The sequence below is a fragment of the Amphiprion ocellaris genome, chromosome 15 (genome assembly GCF_022539595.1).
Source record: "Amphiprion ocellaris isolate individual 3 ecotype Okinawa chromosome 15, ASM2253959v1, whole genome shotgun sequence".
In the NCBI taxonomy this organism is placed as follows: Eukaryota; Metazoa; Chordata; class Actinopteri; family Pomacentridae; genus Amphiprion; species Amphiprion ocellaris.
In genome coordinates this window covers 6,667,180-6,679,396 of record NC_072780.1, presented here as the reverse complement: position 1 = coordinate 6,679,396, position 12,217 = coordinate 6,667,180, and the positions used below count along the sequence as shown (strand labels likewise).

Genomic DNA, 12,217 nt, shown 5'->3' with positions numbered 1-12,217 from the left:
CGTGCATATTTAACAACAGCACACTGGCTAAGTTTGGCTTTGTGTGTGAAGGAGAATCACCGCAGTGCTGATAACATCTGTGTGTGTGTGTGTGTATGTGTGTGTGTGTGTGTGTGTGTGTGTTGCTTGGTTGCACAGTTGAGGTGAGCTAGCTAGCTAGCTTTGTGCATTGTGTGTGCCAGCATGTGTGTGATATCTAATAGCTGTGGTTACTGTAGCATGACTTATTAAATTTAGCATCAAGAGACCCCCTGGAAAGCTGACTGACAGAACACATATAAACACACACACACACACACCCACACCCACCCACACACACACACACACACACACACACACACACACACACACACACACACACACACACACACACACACACACACACACACACACACACACACACACACACACACACACACACACACACACACACACTAAAAGCCACCAAGCTCAACTTAACTGAGAAACTAACCAACCAACACAGATATGGTTGAGCAATGATCCTATATATTAAGGCATTGATTATATAATGGCTAAGAATGCAGCCCGTGGTTTTCAGGAGGTGTTTTGAGGTTCCGTTTTTTTCTCAGTATAACAAAGGACAAAGAATGCCTGTATAAAACAAAAGGCAAGAAATTAAATGAACAGCTTATTACCACATACATTGGCACCACGCAGCTAGTTTGCTTTCTCATTAAAATTATTTCTATTTGTGAATGCTTAACACAAAACGACACCTAAATTAATAGGTTGGTCTGTAAAATGATGGTAAATGAACTGGAGGCTCATTACATTACTTATTTGAAGTTTTCTGTTAGTTAACAGTGTGTTGTACCAACAATTAAAGAGCACTATATCGTAATGGTAAATCTATACTAAAAGTGGGCACTTTCTATTATGAAATAGTGTATCAATAACGAAAATAGGATATAATAAAAATATAGTTAAGTAATGGTAAAAATTCAGTACAACAACTGCAAATGTTTAATTGATTAAGAAAATAACAGAATAAGTGCAGGCAGCTCATTAGCTTTACTTGTCATGTAACTTAAAACTGGAATGTTTTTGTGTTAATTAAGGGTTGAGCTACCTTTAAAAAACAAGGTAATTGTCACTATGATACTCAAAGTAATAAAAATTGAACTTTTTAGTTAATGATTTATCTACAGTGATACTACCTCGTGCAAATTTCTTGGACAAAAATAAATAATATTCTCTGATAATGTCAGATTCTTACTAACTTATGTATCAATCACATTTCCAGTAAACACTGAACTAAAATGAAAAGCAAATGTGCTTTTTTTAAAAAATCTCTATTTTTTCTGAATCAGGAATTCATTACATTCTATCTTAACATTATAAACACAAACGAAGTCATGACAACTATTACAGCAACTGATAATAATGCAATTTCAAAATTTAAATAAACAGAAATACGCCTGTGAAACATGTACTATGGACAATGTTTCCTAAAATAAGATCGTCTTGTAAAACTATTATTTCTGAAGTAATATTATGTGTAACGTGGTCTCGCTGTTCATGCTATGGTACAAATCAAGATATAAACATCTGGCAACTAACCTGTTTCAGTTTTGCTCCTTTTAATCTCATCTTCTTTTATCTATGTTCTCATTCGTGTCCTCCCCTTCGTCACCAGTCTTTCTACTATTAGTACAGTCTCATCTAACATCAACCACAGTCCAACAAGTGTTCCCTCTGCACAAGACTTCCATATTTCCTTCACAGCACATGACGGCATAGCATTGCTTATGTATCATTGTGTAGCTGGGAAAATGCAATCACAAGGGAATCTATTTGTTAAGAAGTTCTTTTCATCATTGGACAAAACTTCAATAATTACAACTATCTGTTGTGACAGAGACAGACATCACAAGGCAAAGCTCTACGTCTATTTTAATGAGATTTATGTGCTTTCGTTCCAGAGATAACTGCATTTGATCAAATTCTCTAGGCACAATAATATAGGCTTGTCTGTTGTTGTAGATTTATACTATGCTTTTACTTTTCCCCTCCAAAATAAAAACAGCAATGTTGTGTGCATGAGGTTCCATTTGAAAAACTGTTGCTTAGTCCAGTGCAGAGCTGAAGAAACTTCTTAAGTTAAAGGTGAAATGTTTTCACGGACCTAAAAGAGAGGTAAAGTTGCTTTTTGGTGAAACTCCTAGAATTAGCATGGCCTGGATGACTGAGAATCTACACAAACATGTTGAAACACCGTATACACACTACCAGTGAAAGCAAAGAAACCTGCAAATGCCACACATCTATGGGAACTTCAGCAACAGAGCTGGGAAGAACTTTCTGAAGAATATTTGATTTCCATAGTGGAAATAATGCCACGAGTTTGTTCAGCTGTTGTATCTGCTAAGGTGGCTACTTTGATGGGTGAAAAGTTTAGAATATGTTTTGGTTTCTATTTTTGTTCTTTGCTTATTTTTTCTGTGCTTTAATTTCAGAGACCAATGAGACACTAACATGCACAATTTCAATACAAAACTGAAAAAACTGGGGTGTTCTAAAACTTTTTACTGGTAGTGTATATAGATAATATACAGTCTGTGTTTTAGAGTGCTTGTTCTCTTTTAAACAAAGTAGCACCTTTTATCAATTCAACTATCAAAAAAAAACCCATAGGTATAAAGATTTTATTGACAGGAGATTAATCACATCAAGTCAAACAGCAACATCATAAGAAGTGATTGTCTGATGTTGACTACTGTCAGTAAGCCTTTGTATTATCTGTTAGCAGGAATCCTCATTCATTAAAACAGACTAAACTACCAAACAGTCTAATGAGGAACTCCATATTAGTTAGGATGGTCAGTAGTGCAGTTATAACTGCTTGCACTGACATTTTCATTGTGAAGACTTCACAAAGCGACATAAAACAAATGCATCAAATGTTCAGTCATGAATTTTCAAATGGAAAAAAAAACTAAATCCAATGACTCAGATGTCCTCCAATAAAACTAGTAGTGTAATGTTACTGTCCTTTGCACTGCTGTGCTGCTGTTCCACCTCTTAAGAAACGGTAGTTAAGATATTAAAAGCAGTGAATACAATTTTAGAACGAAAAACTGAATCCAATGACTCAGACATTCTCGAACAAAAACACTATTGTTGTGTGACTGTACTGTGTGCAGCTACACTGCTGTTCTCCTTCCTCACAGCAGCTGGGATGTTAAAAGCAGTGAAAACTAAATCTGCTGATAGAAAGTTGAGCACAGAGAATACAGTGCTGATAGTCATATTAACAGTTAATCAGATGATTTAATATTGAGGAAAAAAAACCCAAGGAGTGCCTTTAAACTATGAAATGTACTGATAAGAGGCAGCTCAGAGAGGTTTGAGACCATTCTGGCATCATTCTGTTAATGCACCTGATCACATTTTATCAGACACTGACATTTTTAGTGAGAAACCTATTTGACTGGCTGACAGGTTTTGTCTAAATGCTGCGTCGGAGTGCTGCTTTACTCATAGACTCAAGAAGTGCTATGTCAGCATGACCCTGATCATTTTCTGGTTATGCAAATCAGGTGACATTCCTTCTTGCTTGGCAGGAGGAGCTGATTGGATGGGCCGAGGTGGAGACCCTGAAAGGAGGCCGTTTGATTGGTTGGCTGATATAAAGCTGAATAATGGACCGACATCGGCCAAGTGGCCATATTATTATCAACACACACTCTCAGGCACACAAACACACATACACACTTCTGCAGCACAAAAGCCCACATCTACACACACGCTGATATTAACTATGACTAGGATAGCCTATATTTTAGTCAGGTGGCTAGTGGTTGTCTGACAGACCTGAATATCAAATCAATATATCATTTGGTGTAATTTCTATGCTGTCCTGGCACTGAGGGCTTTGGCAGCTATTCCCTATAATTCCATCATAAAGGTGTTTAATATCATTCAGATATGAGGTCAATATATCATTTGCTGGGCATCTTTTAGTGTCAAACTCCTATCTTGCCAATGTAGGCACTGAAAGACTTTAGACTTTAATTGCGTTATTCAGTTAGCACACTAATGACTGTTTTTTTGGACAATCTCTGCGGTTAGACACCTATCCTCTTTTTCAGCCGATAAAACATTTGGCAGCTTATTAATATAAATACAACCATCCAGGTATCACATTAATTTGTCATTTGCTGGACTTTTGGGATGTGAAGCACCAGCATCCTGCCTCGCCAGAAACTGAGGCGTTTGGCAGCCATTTGCTGTAATTACATTATCCAGACATCAAATTGATACATTGTGTGGACAGCCGTTGAAGACTTGACACTGGGAGTTTTGGCAGCTATTTTGTACCATACCATTATATAATTATATACAATGATTCAGATAATAAGCTAATGTCACTTGCTTTTGACAATGGCAGGTAACCTTGAGGAGTCCCACTTCAGGAAAATACTAAAACACTCAGTTTTTGTAGCTGGTCTACTTCCAACTGGGTTGTAGTTTGTCATTAACAAAATAATTCACTATGAGATCATGCTAAATACATGTGTTTGCACTTAAAACTTTGTGTTTTTTGCATTGATAAGTTAGTTTCTTTAAAGTGGGAGCAAGCAAAACACATCTGACAGTAAAATACTATAAAATATTTAAAAGAGCAAATTGAGACAGCTTGTTTGATAAGATATATGAATATGCCCAAGTGATGACAACGGGCTTCTGGTTTCGCTGATAATTTGTCACTTATTTAAGTCTCCACCGGGTTGCAAATGCTGCATGAGAGTTAATTTATAGATAAGAAAATAGTTAGAAAAATAGAAACACTAATATAGAATTTTCTGGCATTTTTAATTCTGAAAATGTTCAGCGTGTTTCAATCTTCTGTCCATGTAAGCAATCAGCAGAAGTTAAATACAGGTAGACAGTAGGAGTGTTATGATACATGGAAGCCCTGGAATGTTTTGGCAGTGTACCAGTTGTTTCCTATCAGCTCCGGTAGCATGATGCCAGCGTTAGCTGGGCAGAAACTGTGCCAATTCTATCAAACAGCTACACTATTCATACTACATGCTGGGTTTGAGTTTTAATTGGTCTTCCTGCGTGGTCAGAAATTGCAAATTCTCTGCTCTTACTGTATGGGTCAACGACTGCCCACCATGTGAAGCAGACGATGAGCGCATCAAGCCCCGGGTTGCTTTTGTCCGGTGACGTTTTCATTTAAGGTTTAATGCAAGTTGATTATAAATTTATTGCACTTTTCTTCATGGACATTATTTTGTTTATCTTATACATGGAGTAAACAGCTCAGAGTCATTCCGTATTGACAATAATGCAGCATTTGAGTGTCTTAACAGTAAGAATAATAGAAAATTAGGCACTTTTGAAGATTTAGATTTTTTGAAAACAAATAGAAAAAACAGCCATGCTTTGTTTTGTTTTCTCTTCTGCACCAAATGTACTGAACCACAACTCCAAAACCAAACTTCATACTGAACTCTGAATTCTGTTGGATTTAAAAACGCCCATATTTTCCTTCAAAATTCACTTTCATGCAATATGTTCTTTACTTTCGGCGACACTGTGTGTGTGTAGGTGTGTATAAGTGTGTATGCGTGTGATGGTTTTGATTGATGTCCCTGTGTTGAAGCTGACCTTGCAGCAGTTGGAACAGTGAGGACCTGCATTCACACTGTACATAATGAACACACACACGTACAAACACACACACACACACACACCTCTACCTACAAGACAGCATTGATTTCTGCTGTTCAACTAGAAAGCATGGAGCACATTACATTATTACAGGGAGCTTGTATCATATCCTATTCCGTCTTTCCTTCTTTCTTTCTCTTCTGCTCTCTCAGCACAGATTTGCTTTTCTCATTTTTTTCTCCTCCTTTTTTCCTTTACACTCTTTTTCTTCCATTTCTTCAATTTCCTCTCCTTCTCTCCCGCTCATCGTTTTTCTTTCCTCCTTACATATTCTATGCTCCTCTTCCATCTCCTCTCAAATCCCATACACTTGTCTGCTATATTCACATGGGAATAAGATACATGCATATACATTATATCCAGACACACAAGCATCCACACGCACACATATATAAAACTCAGAATAGAATTGTAACACCGCTTTTCTCCAGGGGCAGAACTGACATATCCCCTCTCATTTTAAATGTATGAACTGAGCCACAGTTGTGTATACGTACGTGAAGGCACACTCGCATGTTAAGCCATCTACTGTGTGTATTGCGATTGCTAAATCTGCGTCTTGAGCTGTGTACAGCCTGTAGAGATACATATGTAAAGTAAGAAAGAGAAACAAAAGCAGATAGTTGAGATGAAACACTGTGTACAGAATATGTTGCTTTGTTTCCACTAGAATCTGTATTTCAGAGTTATAACCCCTGTGATTCGAATCACAAATGCAAGAACTACATTACCATCTACTTTCAACATGCTTTGGTTGTCTTCCATATTTTCTCTTTCATAAAATTCTGTGAATTCATGCATGTAAATATATCAACAAATCCTTCATAAACAAACAAAAAAATTTTCAACTGAATTATACATTCAACAACTGTAACAGATTCAAAACTTCATATATATATATATATATATATATATATATATATATATATATATATATATATATATATATATATATATATATATATATATATATATATAAATGTCGGAAAAAAATTCCCAAAAGCATGTGAAGCACATTTCATTCCCACATAATTTGACAAATTTTATCAGAGAAAACAGTGGATTCATAGATAATCCGCTGACTGGTGGACAGGGCTGAACCAACAGTCCCACCAACATCTGGCATCAATGTCGACAGCACATTCTCACCAATGACAGGAAGTTGCCCTTGATGCTTAGTTTATTATGGTAGGTAACGCAGTCCATGGCCTCTAAGTGAAAACAAATAATCAGTATCTACTGTGTGTGTTTGTGATAGTGTAGTTTAATTAAAACAAACTCAGATCTGTTTTCATAGTCAAGAAGGTTAATTTGGGCTGGTGAGAAAGCTGTCAGTCAGCACTTTCACAATTCTGAAACTTCATTTTATACAGCTGCTTGCTGTTTTTTTCACTCAGTTTGGCTGGGTGGTTAACAGCAGATAATTCTTAGAACTGATTTGCATAAACTGCAACAACTGTTTGGAATATTTTGCATTATGTGAGTTACTACTGTACATAAATATTTATATTTATATCTAGTACCATGTTCAAGACCTTGTCAAAGTGTAGTTCCTTGAATCAACCCCCACCATTAGGGTCACCTTCTCCTTCCCATTAACTGATCTGGATTCAGTGAATCAAATTTAATTGAGTGAAGGAGAGAAAGACTGAATGCGGGAAAGTGAGAAAGAAAGGAGACGGGCAGATGGAGGTATGATAGATAGAAGTGGATATTGTCAGTCCCCTCAGGTCTCTTTGATAAAGATCACAGCAGCCACCGCCAGAACCTCGATCACATGAGCATGCACGCGCAGACACACAACCACACAAAAACACAAACACCAATCACACTTGTGCTATATACGCCATTGATGCGCACCCTCAGTGACACACACACACAGACACACACACAAACTTGACTTTTGCACTCAGATCGTGTTCAAGTTAAAGAGACTGGAGTCAAAATCAATCAATCAACTGCTGATAAGGGATCAAAGAGCCCCAGAAACAATGGCTGCCTCTAAATATGAATGCAAACGCTTCTCTGACTGAGATTTACTGTGATTTGCCAGTGTTCAGTTATTTACAGGAACTTTGCCCATCAGTGGCCCAATCATTGAAATTTCACATTTCATAAAGCATTTTCTCTGAGGAGCTAGTTTCAGTGGCAAAGCATCAAGGAGCCTGATCAAACACATCAAAAGTGAGAACTGAGTGGTTCTGGCTTGTGTTTGCTGCTATGACTGGCAAACTGTTATCAACACTGAAATACTGTTGGTGCAAGAGATTAAAAAAAAGTAAATATATCTCAATCAAGGATATTCACGTTTTTTGAATTCTAATTTAAAAAAAGCAATCAAACATTGTTCTGAATAAAACTTTGCACTTCCTTGATGCATCTGCATTAACCAGAGGACCAGAGTGGTGACTGACTACATGCTGTAGGGAGCCAGAGGGAGCAATGACTTCACAGATAACTGCTCTCAGTCTCTCTTCTGTAATACTTGTCCTTTCTTGGTTATAGTGACTAACTTCTTCTCCCTATTTTCTAGGCATCTGCAACTCTTAACAACATTTCAAATGAAGAGGAGTGTGAAGAGAAAATTTGACAACATTCGGCAATGATTTTTACTTTGTAACAAAAATCTGTTCAAAATGTCATCTTCTATACCTAATCTTTACACCACAGCACCTTCGTGTTTTGCATTTTTGTTGTCCTGTCTCTAATGTCACCCTCAAATCTGACAGTGCCACGTGACATGGAAAATGTCCACACCCTAACCCTCCAACTGCATTATGTACACTATGACACCTCTTGTATGTTTGGCCGTCATGCCATGATGAGACACAAGTCTTTCAAAAAGGTATCTTGACCAGTTCTTTCCAAGAAATTCAAAACGATCAGTCGTATGTCACGATGAAAGTGGAGTGAGTTCAGAATATGAGCAAACAACCAGAAGGTCACTGGATTAGCTGCCGACCTCTGTGAGTGAGCAGCACTCTGCTTGATGTTATGTGGAACCGATGGATAAATGCCCAGATGGAAACGGGTCCATCGAGGACACTGACATCTGGCCAGCGAGAGCTCCCAAAATGTTTAACCAGCTGCCAGCAACTTCTGTGTTTTTGTTTTTAAAAAAAAATATTCAAAAAGTATGAAATAAACTACTCCTTTCCAACCATCCAAAACCACCCTTTTATCTTGTTTCACTGGAATGAGTGCAACTTTGAAATTTATATTTCCACTACTTCAGAATAAGCAACTGCAACCAGATCTCTTTCTGAAGGAATTTAGGTCATCCCATGAAATAAAATCACTGTCTGACTTGTTTGATAATTTGTGTTTGTTAGACTGTGTGGAAATCTACCGGTTCTGTTTTTATTTAGCACAAAATTTTCTTTTTGCACATTTAGCCATTTTCCATGAAATGTGTTCTCCTTTTTATCTCCCTCCTCTATATTTTATTACTCTTTGTTTATGCCTTCTCTTGAGGCACTATGTAAACTCTCTCTGGTAAGTGTAAATGGAGGTAAAAGTAGTGTATTAGTGTTATAACTCAGGAGAAAAACAAGCAGGGGGGATGGTGTGAGTGCAGGAGAGAAAAACAGCAGTGAGGAAAGGTTGGGGATGAGGGGAGTCGAAAGAAATCTCTGCTGACTTGTTAGTCACATGGCAGCATGTTCCACGATGGAGAACATGTTCTTCAGTCCCTGTTCTGTGTGTACCGTATGTCCATGTCTATATGTGTCTATATTTCTCTGCACATGCCCATGCCTCTGGACACATAGATGTGTCTAAATGTATATTGTATGAAAGCGTACTCACATTTGACTCATTTCAGTCTTGTATTGCATAATGTGTCTCCATAGTACAAATAAGTGCTGATTCCTTCATGCCCGTTCAGTTTTGCAACAACATGTAATTGTAATGTGCTATAAATGCTACACTATATGAAATCAACAGCTGTGCTTTTAAATCAAGATGCTTTCATACGAGTAAATTAGCGGATCATAGCACAAACAGGTGGGCAAACCCCAGCAGGATGAAAAAAGTGACAGTTCTCAGAATTGGGTCAAACTTTGATCTTTAGATCTGCACTAATCTCAAGATTGCCATATTTTTCATTTGAAACTTTGAATTTTGCTGAAAAGCCAAAAGGCAGCAGTAATTGTAAACACTGGAACAGAATAGAAGAGAACAGATTTGAAATGCAGTGTTTTCAGCCTCATTCTTGTTATTCTGTTTACCTTATCTTTTTTTTGTTTGTTTTTTTTTTTTTGGGTTTGTTTGCAAGTGACTTTGCTTTTCCTAAAATGTGGGGTAAATGAATGTAGAGTACATGTTATTCTAATTAAATAGACTTTTAGTGGAATTCAGTCCATATCTCCCCATGGATTGCTAGCTCTCCATTTTGTAGTCATGGAAAAAATTATTAGAACACACTTGTTTTCTTTAATTTCTTGTTCATTTTCATGCCTGGTAACATTAAAGGTGTATTATCTGAAGAATACAATGAACATGACAAAAAATGCAGCTGCTTACAGAATATTTTATGTCCTATTTGACATGCTTCAGCCTCAGTGTATTCCCAGGATATATAAGAGGTCATTTCATGTCATAAGCAGCACTGCACATGCAAAGTTTTAGAGTGGTTTCCTGCTTACATTCAAGCCGTAGCACAACTTAGAAGTTGTCAGCTCTCACATAATACCAAAAACAAAAAAATTATTAGAAGCAAAGCCAGCCATCTTGGCACTGCTGGAAACTGGCATGAGTGAGAGGCAGGTAGCGAAAAAACTGAAGATCTCCAAGACAGCCGTTCAAGAAAAAAACAAGCCCAACATGGTTCTACCAAATTGCTAGCTGATCACAGCAGGAAACGTCTTTCTACCCCACCAGATGACCACACACTCATCTGTTGCCTAAAAGCACTGTTTTTGGCAGTACAATGCCACAGTTATATTGGCCTAAGAACTTAAGTGATTTTTGCTATTATCAAGAAAATTATGGAAAATGTCTAGATATCAGCCCTTAAGTTAAACTCTCATGAGCTATTTTTGTTGTTATCATTATATTAGTCCAAACAAATGTAACTTTAGTGGTGCCAGGCATTAAAATGAACAAGAAATTGAAGGAAACAAGGGTGGTCTAATCATTTTTTCCATGACTGTATATACAATCTGCTTCTGGCTTTCAAATGGGTATTAAACAAATGGGATCAACACTACTCTTGAGAGTCCTGTGCACACTTGGACTGGGAGCAAGAAGTATGGTAAATTGAACACTAACATAATGTTAGCACAATGTTAACTCCCTAAATGCGCTAACTCACTAAATATCAACCATCTTTCTCAGCCGACAGCAGTAAAACCTAAACAAAAACACAAAAATGAAAAAATAAGATCAGAGATGAACAAGCAAAAAGTTGATCAACAGAAGACGAAAAGATGACCGAGAAGTAAGAACAGGAACAATAATTCTTAAACACCGATCATTCTCAGAATGAACAGTATATGCTATCTGCATGAGTGTCTATGTGTGTGCGCATGTGCGTCTAAGTGCTGTAATAATCTGTGATTCCATCTCATCAGCACAATATCAAACTGCCTCCGACACCATACTAAATAATACATCACTGTCTTTTGCTCTGTGTTCTCTCACACATGCACATATACACACTATGGTATGTGCCGGTGCCTGAATTAGTAATGACCTGACAGTCTTCAGAGGAAGAGAAAGAAATGTTTGAGGAGTCCAACAGTCACATCAAAGTGCATCCCACTGAGCAGACAGACTGGAGAGCATACAGCTGCATTATTGTACCTTGGCCCTGCCATTTGAATTATTCTTTTATATAAAGCAATCAATTAATTAACATGCTTTCTAAATTAAAATGTGGATGGCATGCATACTTTAAGTAGCTGCTGGTCAGCTTGGGGTTTCTATAAGGAGTCTGGATGTCCCTCTGTGCTTGGAGGGGTTTAGTCCTGGTGCTTCAGCTTCCTTCTACAGATTAAAATCGTGCATGTTAGGTCATTAGGTGATTCTAAATTGGCGGAAGGTGTAAGTGTAAGCGTGCACGGTTGTCTGTCTCTTTGCGTTAGGTCTGTGATGGACCGGCAACCTGTGCAGGGTGAACCCCGCCTCTCTTCCTGTGTCAGCTGGAATATGCTTCCGTCCCCTGCACCCTCTACAGAATAAAGCAGGTGCAGCTGATGGATGGATGCACCACTGTTTTTGTCACAGGATGTTAATCTCTATCCGTCTGCCCATTCACTCAGTTACATTCATCTATTTTTCCACGAGGCACAGTAGCAACAGGTCAACCAGACCTCCTATCCCCTTTACATCCTGCAGCTTTTCCTGTGCTCCTAATGGAAGAATCCCAAGGAATTCCCAGGCCAGGTGGGATAAAAAGCCCTGAGGCATCTTCTGGGGCTGCCCCAGGGTGAAATCTTAGTTTGAGGTCTGGAATACCTGTTCAGTGAGATATCCAGGAGGCTTCCTCATCAGATGTCCAGAGAACATATTT

General features: G+C 37.9%; 1 protein-coding gene across 2 annotated transcripts in view; it reads right to left on the bottom strand.

The window, feature by feature from the left end:
* Nucleotides 1-12,217, bottom strand: part of csmd3b (CUB and Sushi multiple domains 3b) — a 349,486-nt gene that overhangs the window by 220,713 nt on the left and 116,556 nt on the right. The gene's annotated exons all lie outside the window — the stretch shown is intronic.